Genomic DNA, 14622 nt, shown 5'->3' with positions numbered 1-14622 from the left:
TTCATTCACGTTAAAATAAATAAAATAGTGATATTAATTAATAAATATGAATATGGTTATAAATTTTTATAAAATTCAAATTAAACTATAGCATCATTATATATCTGAGTACTCTTTCCCCCTCAAATTTTTTTTATTTAAACAAAAATATATACATATATATATATATATATATATATATATATATATATATATATATAGAGCGAAAGCAATATCTGAAAAACTAAGATATAAAATATTCAACAAAATTATCAACTTCAAACAACATTAAAAAAATGTAAAACCCGAGATTCATGATATGAATACTTTCACTTATTATATGAATGTATATCACTTTCAGTTAAAACATTTTTGGCTAAAAGAAACATAGAATCTGACCAGAATGAAAAAAATATTTTGCTAAATCAAAAAACCAACCGACTACGCCGATGCGGGACATTTTATGAAATTTACGAAAAACGTTTCTTTCATTTTAGATCCAAAATATAATACTGACACCATAGCTACTCTAATTGCTTTAATAATATTTCTAAGTCCTTCAATTTATGTAGAAAAACACAAAAAAAAAATATTAATAACAAAAAATGCAGATAGTGCCTAAAAACAAAATATATAATTTTTGAAGTAGGCATAAATGTTTTAGAAAAATTATTATAAAAATATTCTTATACAGGTTAAGTTTAATAAAACTGCTTAAGTAAAATAAGGGGGGTAACAACCCCCTTCAATAAAGGTCAAAATAAGAAAAAGAAAATTAAAAATAAATTCTGCTTTATAGGTCCGGGGCCTGTAATTTAAGAAGCATTTTTCAATTTTTTTTTACTCAAAATTGTTCTTATTTTTATTTTACGATATATCACGAATCATTCGTATATCAACATATTCTCTCTTTTTTCTGTTTACCCTTCGGAACCATCGACAAGTATTACTTCAGAGGATGAAATATATGAGTGTAAATATAGTGTAGTCTTGTACAGTCTCAGATCGACTGTTCCTGAAATTGTGTGATTAATTGAAACCAAACCACCAAAGAACACCGGTATCCACGATCTAATATTTAAATCCGTATAAAAATAACTGCCTTTATAGGATTTGAACCTTACAACTGTCGACTTAGAAATCAGCTGATTTGTGATAAGTTCACCGCTAGACCAACCCGGCGGGCTATATAAACATAACCTAACCAACTATAATCTACGTTTGCTAACCTCGTCTAACTAACGTTAAATATACAAATTATATACAACTATGATGCAATTTTAAATGATGGCTAAGAAATTTTGGAATCTTATTTATGTGAATTTCTATGGCGACACCGACATAAGGGTAAGGAAGATTTGTTCAATTTGATACTTAAACATATTAGTGCGTTTCATCCTGTAACAGTGGCGGCTCGTAGCGAAAATTAGTATTTACGCAGCGAGTCACACTGATGAGTTAAAACTTGATATTTTTGTTAGCGTCTACTCGTTAATCGAACCTATATGGTACGTTGTACTCTGAAAATCAGTACGTTTCTAATTTCGAAATAGTTAAGACGTTGGAAACGAAAAGTCGGTATTCTGGGGCAGAACTGCGCTAGAGTTTTTAATTTTACGTTTTGGATCTAAACTTGAAAGCTAATGACAGATTTGAAAAAAATTTCCGATCAAATTATTTCAATATAGCATCCTAATCTATACAAGATTTACGAAGTAATCTTTTTAAATTTGTAATTTTGATCTACTTAGTAAAGAAATTAACTGTAATCATTTCATTAAGGTAACTCGGATGCATAATACGTAAATCTTTACAAAAACAAACAAATAAAACGGTGTGCAGATTTACATCCCACCAAAGCAGCAGTATAATTATGAATCACTTTAAGATATAACATTTCAAAGACTTAAGAAATTATTCAATATTACTTATGTTATCTTGTATTTTTTAATAAAATTTTATTAAGATTTTTTGTTACAAATTAAAGTTCTTATAATTTTTTTGGTTATTTTACTTACCTTTTATATATCTTGATGTAATTTTGCGAGAGTTTTTATAAAGCGCCGCTTTCAAGTTATATCTAATTTAAGTATAAAAAATGCATTCCCTAGAGTATATAAAAGAATAAAGAGATAAGATACGTAACCTACTTTATATTTTATATTTTATATTTTATATGAAAGAAGGAATTAAAGAAATGAAAAAAAAAAATATTAAGAATATCATTTCAGGAACAAAGTAATAATAATAACAATTGTGGGAAGTTGAAAAGATAGGTAGAAGTGCAACAGAACAGTTAAAATCTTATATGATGCACACAATATTACAAATAAACGTGTATAAAATTAATAATATTCACGTAATATAGAATATAAAATGTATATATAATAATAATATGAATAAAGGAGCAGAGCTAAGACCTTAGTTAAATTACCAAAACAAGCTATAATAATCGTAAGAAATTTTTCTACGAGTTCCTTATTATTTAAAATCGATGGCTATACACGTGTTAATGAAACATCAACAACATCCATAGAATCATGAAGATAACCGATATTTTCTGCAAGCCCTATGCCAAAAAATTCAAAGAAGATCCCGCATTTAAAGAAAATTTATATAAGTAATGTCTACTGAACGCTAAAATAAATTTTAGAAATTTGAATTTTATTAAAAACAAAAAGGCGACAGAAAAATATTGTATTATAATTATAAACGAAATCGGTGAAATATTAGAAAATATCTAGAAACAAAATCAATTGTAACGCACTGGATTGGTCAAGCGGTAAATTCGTCGTCGCAAATCATCTGATTTCAAAGTCGAGAATTGAAATCCCACCGAAATTTGGATATTAGATACTGGTATGTTCTTTGTTGACTGGGTTTCAATTAAGTACACGCCTCAGGAATGATCGGCCTGACTCTGTTTAAGACTACACATTTACCGGTACATTAACGCAGACCTTGACGGTCTCATCAAGTCATTAGCGACTGCTAATGACTTCAACTGTTGATCGGACTACAAATAAAAGTATTTTTTTTAAATAAATTAAAAAAATTAAATAGTTTCTATCTTTCATACGGTGGTCTCGGGTTTGAATCCCGGTCACACATGGCATTTTTTGTATACTTCTAATTTTCCTTTTCATATTACGATGCGGTGAATTAATTCATCAATAAAAAAAGACGATATTTTAAAACCATTATTTATGCCGTGTTATCCGCAAATTCAGTTCAGGTGAATTCAGACTATTTGGCCTCCGGGTTTTAAGACCTCCCTCGCACACTCTCTCTCTCTTTTTTTTCTGTTTAGCCTCCGGGAATTGCCGTTCAAGTATTACTTCAGAGGATGATATGAGTGTAAATGAAGTTTAGTCTTGTACAGTCTCAGTTCGACCATTCCTGATATGTACGGTTAATTGAAGCCCAACCACCAAAGAACACCGGTATCCACGATCTATTATTGAAATCCGTATAAAAATGACTGCGTTTACTAGGACTTGAAGGCTGGAAATCTCAATTTCCAAATCAGCTGATTTGGGAAGACGCGTTCACCACTAGATCGACCCAGTGGATTGGGTTTTAAGACCTGATTCACATTATGCATAAAAAATTAGGGGGGAATGCCTTTCGGGAAATTTTGCTTGAAATATCGGACGGTTCTCCATAGGGGGTCAAAGGTTAAAAATGGGATATTCAACACCGAAAATACGTATAAGCATTGTACATTCCCATGTATGTTTGTTATGAGGTTCGAGTTCTGTCGATTCACGCAACCTGAGAAAGAGAGAGCTGAGTGAGACAGAGGGAGAGAGATAAAAATACACCCGTCTGAACTGATAAATTACTTGATCTGCTTTCTACTTGTTTAAATTTCATTGAGTAATGTGTTAAAAATATTACGAAACAAAAATTCTATGTTTAGAAACAATTTTTAAAAATAGATTTAGAAATTTTTAATTCTATAAATCGTCAGTATAAATTGAATGACGATTGACATTTATTTGAATAATTTATTTTTATGAAATATGGGGCGTCAACAGCTATGGTCAACAGCTCGGTGGAAATTGGTAGCCTAAGAAAAGACTAGTAGCCTGACCAGGATAGGAACCCTAGACCTCCGCAGGAAATGCTGAGACGCTACCTATTCAGCCACGGAGGTCAGTTGAATAGTTTTATATGATTTCCAAATGAAGAAAAATATATTACATTAATATCACTGCCTAAATACAAAAACAATAGTTTTCAAATGAAGAATATTCAGAGGAAGTTTTTTATTTCTGTATATTACAATCGATATATATCCCGCAATATCGAAAAAACAAAAATTTCCTTTTAATACAAGGATGATTTCGAATAAAAAAAAATAACTGCTTCAGTAGTTCATTTTTTTGTGATAACTGATTCTTTTCCATCATTATTGGATTCTATTTAATGCCGACAGAAATTTCAACGAAACCCGGAACTAACACAACAGAAGTTATTATAAATATTTTTATGTGGTGAGGAACATTCTATAATAGAAAAAGGAAGATTCTTTCAGATGCACGGCTTACACACACATACACATACAACTTAATTAAAAATATTTATCATTTTATTTAAATATATTTTAGTTAACTCAATTCAGTGGTTCTAACTAATGCGCGCGCACACACCATATGTAATTCGCGTGGGTGTGGTGGTACTAGCGGCGATGTTCGGCACTAATTAAAGTCATCTAATTTCACAACTTACACAGAAAAAATGTCACTTGTACGCTCGGCAACCTGGTGTAGCCGCAAGACTTAACGCTCCAGGTACCGAGTCAACCGGGTGATCGAGTTCGAGACCCGGTTACTTTTTTACACTTTAGATGTTTTTTTATTTATTTAATTCTATCGTTCACCTATGACGTTACAACATAACAGACGACTAGAACAGCATTTTTTTTGGGGTAGAGGTACGATTTTTAAAAAATTTTGTTTTGAAAATATTGTAATTTTTTAATCGTTAACATATGTGCTTAAGAAAAATATGACCGTAATTAGGCGAAATCACGAGATACTAAATCACGTGATCCTCTACAGCCTCACCCTCTTGACATTTTAAGTTGAAAATTTAATGGCATCAATGCCTCTTATATAGAAGTAAGCTGATCGAGTTTGGTCAAAATCTGTCCAGCAGTTCCGGAAATATAAGGTGATTTAGAGCCCAACACCGAACTCATACGTACATAAACATCCGGAAAATTTCAATCCGGTTTTTTGAGTTCGTTAGGTGTCAAAACGGTAGAGATCCGGTAAAAACCGCATATGCTCAAATTGAACTGATTACAATAGTATCCCTTCTAAAGCTACAGCTCTGCTACAGCGCTATCTAGACGGGAAAATAAAAATATGGAAACTAAGGAAACAATTCAAAAATAGTATTAAAGTAAAAGTAGTGTAATGAATAATATATATATGTTGATGGAACTCAGAATAAAGAGATTTTACAGTTAATTAAAGAAAAGAGAAGATTATTTTAGAATTTTGTAAAAACAATTAAAATATTGGTAGGTCATATATAAAGAACCAAAAAGCTACTGAATCTGCAGCTACATTGAAATCTAGACGGGTTAAAAAAGTAAAGGACAATAAAGACTACAAAACATAAAACAGATAACTGAAATTTTAAAAGATATTTTGAATCGACACAAAGATATTGAAATAGAATAAAAAGGAATAAATAAAAGCATCAAACTAAATGAATGATGAAAAAAAGAATAATTTCAATAATTTATCCCTACAATTAGTACTTTAGGTAAAGCAAAACTACCGCAACATATCCTAATACATCTAAAATATAAATATAACAATATAAGATACCCTCGTAAAATAGAGAAGGATAACAAATAGAAAGATTTTATGGAAATTTCATCATTTTATCTTCTTCCCTGACATTAGAGTGACGTAACTTAATGTCAAATATCCAATTACGTTAACACCTATCACTTTCATAGGTCTACCATCTTAAACTATTATACAGTTGAGATCTAAAACTGAACCGTATACTTCATTCACGTTAAAAATAATAAAATAGTGATATTAATTAATAAATATGAATATGGTTATAAATTTTTATATAATTCAAATTAAACTATAGCATCATTATATATCTGAGTACTCTTTCCCCCTCAAAATTTTTTATTTAAAAAAAAAAAAGAATATATATATATATATATATATATATATATATATATAGAGAGAGAGACAGAAAGAGAGAGAGAGAGACAGACAGAGAAAGAGAAAGAAATATCTGAAAAACTAAGAAATAAAATATTCAGCAAAATTATCAACTTCAAACAACATTAAAAAAATGTAAAACCCGAGATTCATGAAATGAATACTTTGAGTTATGAGTTTGAGTTAATGAAAAACATTCTTAGCTAAAAGAAATATAGAATCTGATCACAATGAAATAAATATTTTGCTAAACCAAAATACAAAAAAAGCTACCGGCTATGCCGATGCGTGACAGCTTTCACATAAAAAAATATTACTTTTATGAAATTTACGAAAAAAAGTTTCTTTTCATTTTGGATTCGAAATATAGTATTGATACCGTAGCTACTCTAATTGCTTTAATAATATTTCTAAGTCCTTTAATTGATGTAGAAAAACACAAAAAAATATGTTAACAAAAAATACAGATTAGCGCCTAAAAACAAAATATAAAATTTTTGAAGTAGGAATAAATTTTCAGAAAAATTATTATAAAAATATTCGTATATAGGTTAAGTTTAACAAAATTCCTCAAGTAAAATAAGGGAGTAACTACCCCTTTCAATAAAAATCAAAATACGAAAAAGAAAATTAAAAAAAAATTTCCGCTTTTTAGGTACGGGACCTGTAATTTAAGAAAAATTTATAGATATTTCTTGATGATAGCTTTATATATGAAGTTCAAACTACCAAAAAGTTGTTGAAAAAATATTTAAATCAAAGGGAGATAGAGCGAAAGAAAATATATTTGGATTTTAAAAGTTGAGGGTTAAGTTTTGAATTTATTTTTAATTATTTATAAATTCATTGTAATAAATTTGCTTTAATAAACTTTCCCCTGGAATTCTTGAGAAAAATCGAAATTTTTTTTCACAACATCCCCCACTCTATTACAGATTATGAAAAAAATGTAATATTATCATCGCTTCATATACAGAAATATTTGAGTGAAAATCTGTTGAATTTAACTTGAGATATAAGGCCAAAAGCAGTGCGACACACATACATATATGTATATATATTTTTTTTGGACCATAAAACGTAACGATTTACAAAAATATACCCGATACTCCATTTTTTGGCATGATTCCCCCTTACCATCCCCTTTATATAGCTATTCTAGCTATATTCCCCGTAGAAGTAAAATCGTAAAACGTGAATTGTCTTTAAGTAACAAGAAATAATAAAGATGACGGTAAGAAATCTCCGATTGTATAATTGAATTAGCCGATTTAATTTCTCAATTATTATTTAATGAAAAAAGAATCGAAAAACTTGAAAAAGGAATACAATTTTTTTTTTTTTAATCTAAGGTTCAAATCCTAGTAAAGGTAAACTTTTATACCGATTTGAACACTAGATCTTGGATACCGGTATTCTTTGGTGGTCAGGTTTCAATTAACTATACATCACAGGAATGGTCGACCGGCGACTGTACAAGATTACATTTACATTCATACATATCATCCTCATTCATCCTTTTAAGTAATACTTTAAGATTGTTCTGGTGCCTAAATAGAAAAAGAAAGTCGTGCAAAAAGAAGTGATAAAGTTAATAAAGTAAATTAGAATTTGTCAATGAAATGCAAGAAAATTAGAAGAATGTAATGAATTATTAAAAACAGAAAATGAAATTCTAAACTAATTTTAAAATAGACTAAATATAAAGTTTTTTTAAAGCTAATAATAATAATACAGTGAAATTTAATTTCGAAAAACAGCTAGTTTTTTTAAACAAGAAAGTGGCTTATCTTTTAAAATTAAAAAAAAAAAATTACTACAGATCTTTATTTTTAAGTAGGATTACTAAATCGGTTGACTGAAATAAACAAATACAATTTACAAATAAAATAAATGCACTAAAAAGAATAATGTAAAAGCTACCATTTAAGAAGTTTATTTAAAACATTTAAAGAAGAATATATTTTTAATAAATGACAAAAATCAGTTAAATAGTAATCAAAACAATATATGATCCTGTATAAATGAAAAACACTTTTTTGAGGTCACAATGGACCACTTAGTTAACTCTGGTTCGTCTTTTCTTTTTCTTTTTCTTCTTGATTGTTTCCCGATACTTTTTCATTCTATCAGATCTTGCTTTTTTGAGTTCTTCTGAACAAACTCTCGTTGTTGTTTTCTTTTCTTTAATTTTAAATCTGGAGTTTGCTTCTTTTAGTATTTTTATATTGTCAAGTTTTGTTTCTTAAATCTTCTATTGTGGTTTCTAGTTCTTGCATAACTTGTTTAATTTCGGTTATCCAGGTGGGTGTTTTGGACATATTCCAGTACTTCTCTACCGGTTTCCTGACGAGCCTGTTCGGTTTTGTTCTTATTATGTGTCCAAAGAAGAAGATTCTTTTTTTTTCTAAAGTATTCTAGAGCTGGTTCTACGTCTTTATGTACCTCTTGGTTTGGTATGAATCTCCATTCTCCCCCATCAGAAAGTCGTCTTTTATTTATGCGTATTCTTAGAATTCTTGTTTCTATTCTTTACATCTATGCTGAGTAGGAAATGTTGGATCTTAGTCTGAAGAGAATTTCGCTTCCATATGATATTATAGGTCTGATTACAGTTTTATAATGTCTTAGTTTAGTATTTATTGCGTCTTTTATTATGTTGTTTCGATGGTATTTTAAAACACATTTATTTAATGCATTTCTATTCTTTATTTTAGTATTTTCAATGCTGAAAAAAATATCTATTAGACATCTTGTATATTAAAAAAAAATAGGGTTCAAAAACTTATTTCAGGCCGTGTAGGTGTTCTATTGGACCGTTCCGAATACAAAAAAATCAGCCGTCCAGTAGAGCATCTAGACAGACTGAAAATAAATTTTAAGCGCGCATTTTAATTTTAGGAAAGTAAGGAGAAAAAAAGGGGGCTGCGAGTAAGAGGTGTTGTAAATAGGATATGTTTTTGATCGATTTTTTTTTTTTTTTAATATATAACATTACTTTGTAACAATAACGCTGTGGAGCATCACGGGACCACTACAGTGAGGATAAAATTATTTTTTATGTTCGGATAATTTTTAAATATTAAAAGTAATGAGCAATATATAGAATTTTATGTTTTATATGCAAATCCATATTGCTTTTTACAAATATTTGTCACTTTTTCTATATTATTTGGTATCTTTGTTTACTTATTTATTAAGCTATAAATAAATCTTGTATATAAATAAATATTTATTAACTTATAATTTGTAAATGATCTTTTTTTAGATGTATTCATTTAAAAAATAGTAAACTCTAATCTCCCTTTATATTTATCCTAAATTTTTTTTTACTTAATATACGTAACAATCAGTGGCAGCTAATATACAGGCACTGTGGAACTGCAGTACCCCCTATTTCCACTTGAAATTACCGATAACATTTAATATAATAAGTCTTTTTTCCTTTAATCCTTTTTTTATACTTGTACAATATATAATCCTTAAAGCTTAATGTCAGGAGCCATCCCCTAGTTTATGAAAAATATACAAAAATTTTTATATGGAACTGTGCGCTTCACAGTTCCATATTTGGTGGCATTTGGCTGTTGCGCGCATGCGGACATAGGAAGATACACGCGAAACTGTGAAGGAAAGACAGCACTATAGCTTTCGCAGTTCCGACCCTGACGTCCTGGTCGAAGGTAATTTTTCTTTTACTTCGAGTGTGTAAGCAACGTTCTTCATTCGTTCCCTTTTCTAGTCGGTGGAAGGAATATGAAAGTGATTTAGTTGTTTTTTCAGGAGCGATCAGAAGATGGCAGAAAGCAAAGATTCTTGGATCGCCAAATCTGTCCAACAAACGCTGGAAGGGCGAAAGAGAAGGTAATTGGTAAAAACTGTGTATTTGTTTCTGTGTACATAGAAATTTTAATTAAGCACCATTGAACTAGTGTTTTTAAGCGGACATTTTATTAAGTTATTATGTAATAATACTAAAAAATATTATCTGTTTTAATATTTTAATATTTATTCGGTTAAACCGAATACGGTTTTTAAGCAAAATGTGGTTAAAAACCGTGTAACATATTCTTGAATGTGATAAAGGGGAGAATTAGATTATTATCTAATTTTTTTTCGGTTCATTATTTTACATAAAATATTAACCATGGTCTTGGAAAGGACCAGAAAATAATTTTCTGGAGTAGCATCCTGACTAATTTTAGCCACCATTGTTAACAATTATTTTCAAATATGGTGTAAATGGAATGTATGATTTTATAATAAGTAAATTACGAACATGGTTTATATATATTTAAACTGATCTTTCAGAATTACTCATTTTTGATGGAGGTTATAGAATTAATCAAACTTTTTTCCATACGGAAAAGTTTTTCATCCTTGTAATCAGTGGGATACTGACAAGTCCGTACCCATATCTCTTATAAACATAACATTTTTATACCGATCAAATAATATTAAAATTACTTTTGATCTTTATTAAATTGTTGTAGACAAATTTATACGTAAGTTTACTAAGTATAGTTTTTCCATTATTGAAAAATAAATTATTATTGTATAAACTTATAAATTATAAATGTAAATAATTCAAAAATGAATGATTTAACACAACTGTGCACTCCTGATATATTTTAATATGATCGTCTAAAGGCATTGGTGTTTGGGATTCTAAGATGATAACCAACGAGAGATACCCTTCATTTATAGACAATTTCTCCTCAAACGTTAACGCACCAATGATCTCCGCTTTTAACCTAGTCTTGCCTGGTAGAGGGGTAGAGCAGGATATCGGTGAAGAGGGAAGAGGCGTAACATATTGCCTTCCATCAATCTCTTTCTTCATTCTATATTCATAGCATCAATGTACAAACAAGTTTAAACACTTACCCCACCTCCTAAATATAACCTCTTGTTCTACTGGTTTTTACTCATCCAACCACTGACTACGTCACTGATAACATTACTCAGAATAAGAAGAAATAAGCAGTATTAATTAGACAACAGAAAAATCTAATCATGATTACATTAGTTTTTTTTTTTTTTACAAGAATTGTTTTAAAATAAATGGATGTTTAAAAACAAATATTTAAAAAAAAATTTTCTTACAGTTTGTTTCTTGAAAATTATTTCTATTTTCTGTCTCCATTTTGGTTTTAATCTTCAAAAGCCTAATAAAAATATTTTAATAGAATATTTTTATTTGATTTATTACCATTTTTTAATAACCCATATCTTTTCATAAGGATATAAAATCAATTTTCTTTTAAATTTTGAAAGATCACATTTCATAAAAATATTATGTTCGGTATTAATATAGTTTTCAGTGATTATACAAAATTCAAATAAATCGCATTAATTTAATTATTATAAGAATATTATATTCATTTTATATCGTATTTAAAAATACGTGTCACATAGATTAAATAAACAGAATTTCGAAGAAATAGAAACGGGGATTAGAGTTTACGATAATTTAATGAATAGAATAAAAAAAAAAAAAAAAATACAAAATATAAGTAAATAAATATTTATACTCAATTTTTATTTACAAATAAATAAATAAGTAAATAAAAGTATCAAATTATATAGAAAAAAAAATGAAAAGGTTGACAAATATTTATACAAATTTATACGGAAATGGTAATAAATACATAATACTTAAAATAGCTGATAATAATTTCTAACATTAAAAATTATCAGAGCATGATGAATAATTTAACTTTATATTTAACTAATAAATTTTTTTTTCAGCATTGCAAATAATAAAATAAAAATACAATAAATAAATGTGTTTTGCATTTAAATATGTTCAGATATTTTTTTTTATTATCGTTTAAGCGCTTCGTTTTCATTTCTTAGCAAATTACTCTAAGCGTTTTACAAAACAAAACCCGTCTTTAAAGGTATCTTTTACATTTTTATATTATACAGTAATAATTCAATAATAAAAAGAGATAAAAATTAAAAAAAATATTATATACCACTCCGACTCCGTGGCAAAGTGGTAGCGTCTTGTCTTTTCATTCGTAGGTTCTAGGTTCGAATCCCAGAACTATCAACGAAGGAGTAGAGGAGATTTAATGAAAAGAAAAAAATATTTAGTCTGAAATATAAATGAGTAAAGATAGTTAAGTAAATTTAGCATCTATAGCAAATAAAAAAATTGTGAAAAATTACTTTATATACTAAGTTTCGATCCGCTTAGAAGGTCGTCAAGTACTGACATCTGCATCGATAATAATTTCATTAATAATAGCGTTGTGTTGGATAGATCGTTTATAGCTGGTACGAATACTAGGTATTGAACCTGCTTCCCGAAGATTGCGAAAAGTCGCGCTAATTGTTTTGGGATCTAGAACCCTGCGATTCGGAAAAAATATTTCATATGGAGCAGCGCAGCATTGCCATTAAGCAGACACCCAAAATGAATACCGGATCAACGTATTCCTCCGTTGCAAATAAATACGGCATTACTTCAATGACAAACCGATCACGTTCATACTAAAATTCAAATAAAACCATCGCTAACGACAGCACGGTTGACAGTATCTTTTATTTTAAAAACACCAGTTTATTTTAAACATTTCACAGTACCTGGGATAATTAATGTACCTTATATTTTCTCACGACAGATTTATCAAAAACCACTAAAGATGCGGTTCTGAAAACCTATTTTATTCGATTTTTCAGGTCAAAAACCATAATAAGGCGCTAATTTCGTTTCTTAAATAACGTACCAAAAATTCTAGTACGACCTCATTTAATTGGGGTAGCTGAAATCCGAACGAAATCTTTCGCTAGTCGTAACTGCAAAACGAAGAATTTCAGGATATATGTCTATGAACTTTTTCAATTATTTTTACGAGTAGTCATGAAAGTCCTGGGAGGACTACGTGATACACTCTGTACAAATTAACCATGTAGCTTTTTCTCGTGGTTAGTTTATCTTCTCTTAGCGGTCTTCAGCTAAAATGAAAATCGATGCTACTAAACCTACTCGATTTAAACTGTTCCATCGATTTATAAAAATTTGCTCGGTTAATATACTTTTTCTCATACTGTTTTAATATCCACGGTTAATTTTCTATCGGTTTTAAAACTTTACAAATTAAATTTTTAATTCTGTACGCGATTCTTCCACGGTAAAAAATTTCAAATGGAGTTGAATTAGAAATAAATTATAGAGCTTATAACAGTGGATATTCTTTTCAAACAGCTGATATTTTGTATATTAGGTGTGCCATATTTGATCCACCGGATTGGTCTAGTGGTGAACGTCTCTTCCCAAATCAGCTGATTTGGAAGTCGAGATTTACCTTTGCTTTAATTTTTCTTTGTTTTTTCAATCCAAACGCACAGTATGCGTTCAAGTCCTAGTAAAGTCAGTTATTTTTATACGGATTTGAATCCTAAAACGTGGATACCGATGTTCTTTGGTGGTTGGGTTTCAATTAACCACACATCTGAGGAACGGTCGAACTGATACTGTACAGGACTATACTTCATTTAAAGTCATACATATCATCCTCATTCATCCTCTTAAGTAATATCTAAGCGGTAATTCCCGGAGGCTAAACAGGAAAAAAGAAAGGTGTACTATACTTGAACGTAAAACAATTTTTAAGTTTATTCTATAAAATAGATTTTCCCGCGGTTGCCATTTCTTTCTTTAATTATTAAATGACCTTCGTATATATCGACAAATAAAATGTTGTTTTTATTTTTTTTAAAACTATTTTATATCGCATAAAAGATTTGAGTAGTCTCTCTCTCACTCCTTGTTTGAATAATTATACGAAAGCGCAAACTCATTTCACAGTAAGGCGCTTTTAATAGATTACCGATAAAAAAACTACACAGATATGAAATTAACTCTTATAAAAAAACTGCATGGTACAGTGAAAAAAAATTATGTATATGAAACATTAATGTACTAAAAGGTAAAATCTATTAGATTTTATAGATTAGTTAGTAAAAAAATTTGCACATTTAAATCCTAAAAAAAATAAAACAATCAAATTAAATTATTATGAACATTTTTTAACGCTTAAATTAACCATTTCATTTTAATAAAAGAAATTTTTATAAGATTTTATTTTATCTCAATTGTATAATTAATTTATCAAGTAATGAATATTCAAAAAAAAAAAAACATTTGATAAACTAAACGGAAGAACACTTTGTTATAAAAACGGAACAATTTGTAAAATTAAATTTAAAATAATATACCACTAATTTCCCGTAATCACAGGTTGATTTACTGATTAACTGGAAGCACATAAATGTAATGCTAGTTACGGCCCCCTGTAGAGTTTCTACATATATGTATAATAGACATTATAACAACTTACCCCAGGAGATGTAATTTTAATTAGATTACATTACTACATAATCTGTGATAGTATGATGTATAAATAGCTGTGGTAACCGTTGCAACATA

Source organism: Lycorma delicatula, chromosome 11, assembly GCF_047948215.1.
Source record: "Lycorma delicatula isolate Av1 chromosome 11, ASM4794821v1, whole genome shotgun sequence".
NCBI classification, from domain to species: domain Eukaryota; kingdom Metazoa; phylum Arthropoda; class Insecta; order Hemiptera; family Fulgoridae; genus Lycorma; species Lycorma delicatula.
Note: the sequence above shows the minus strand (reverse complement) of the source record.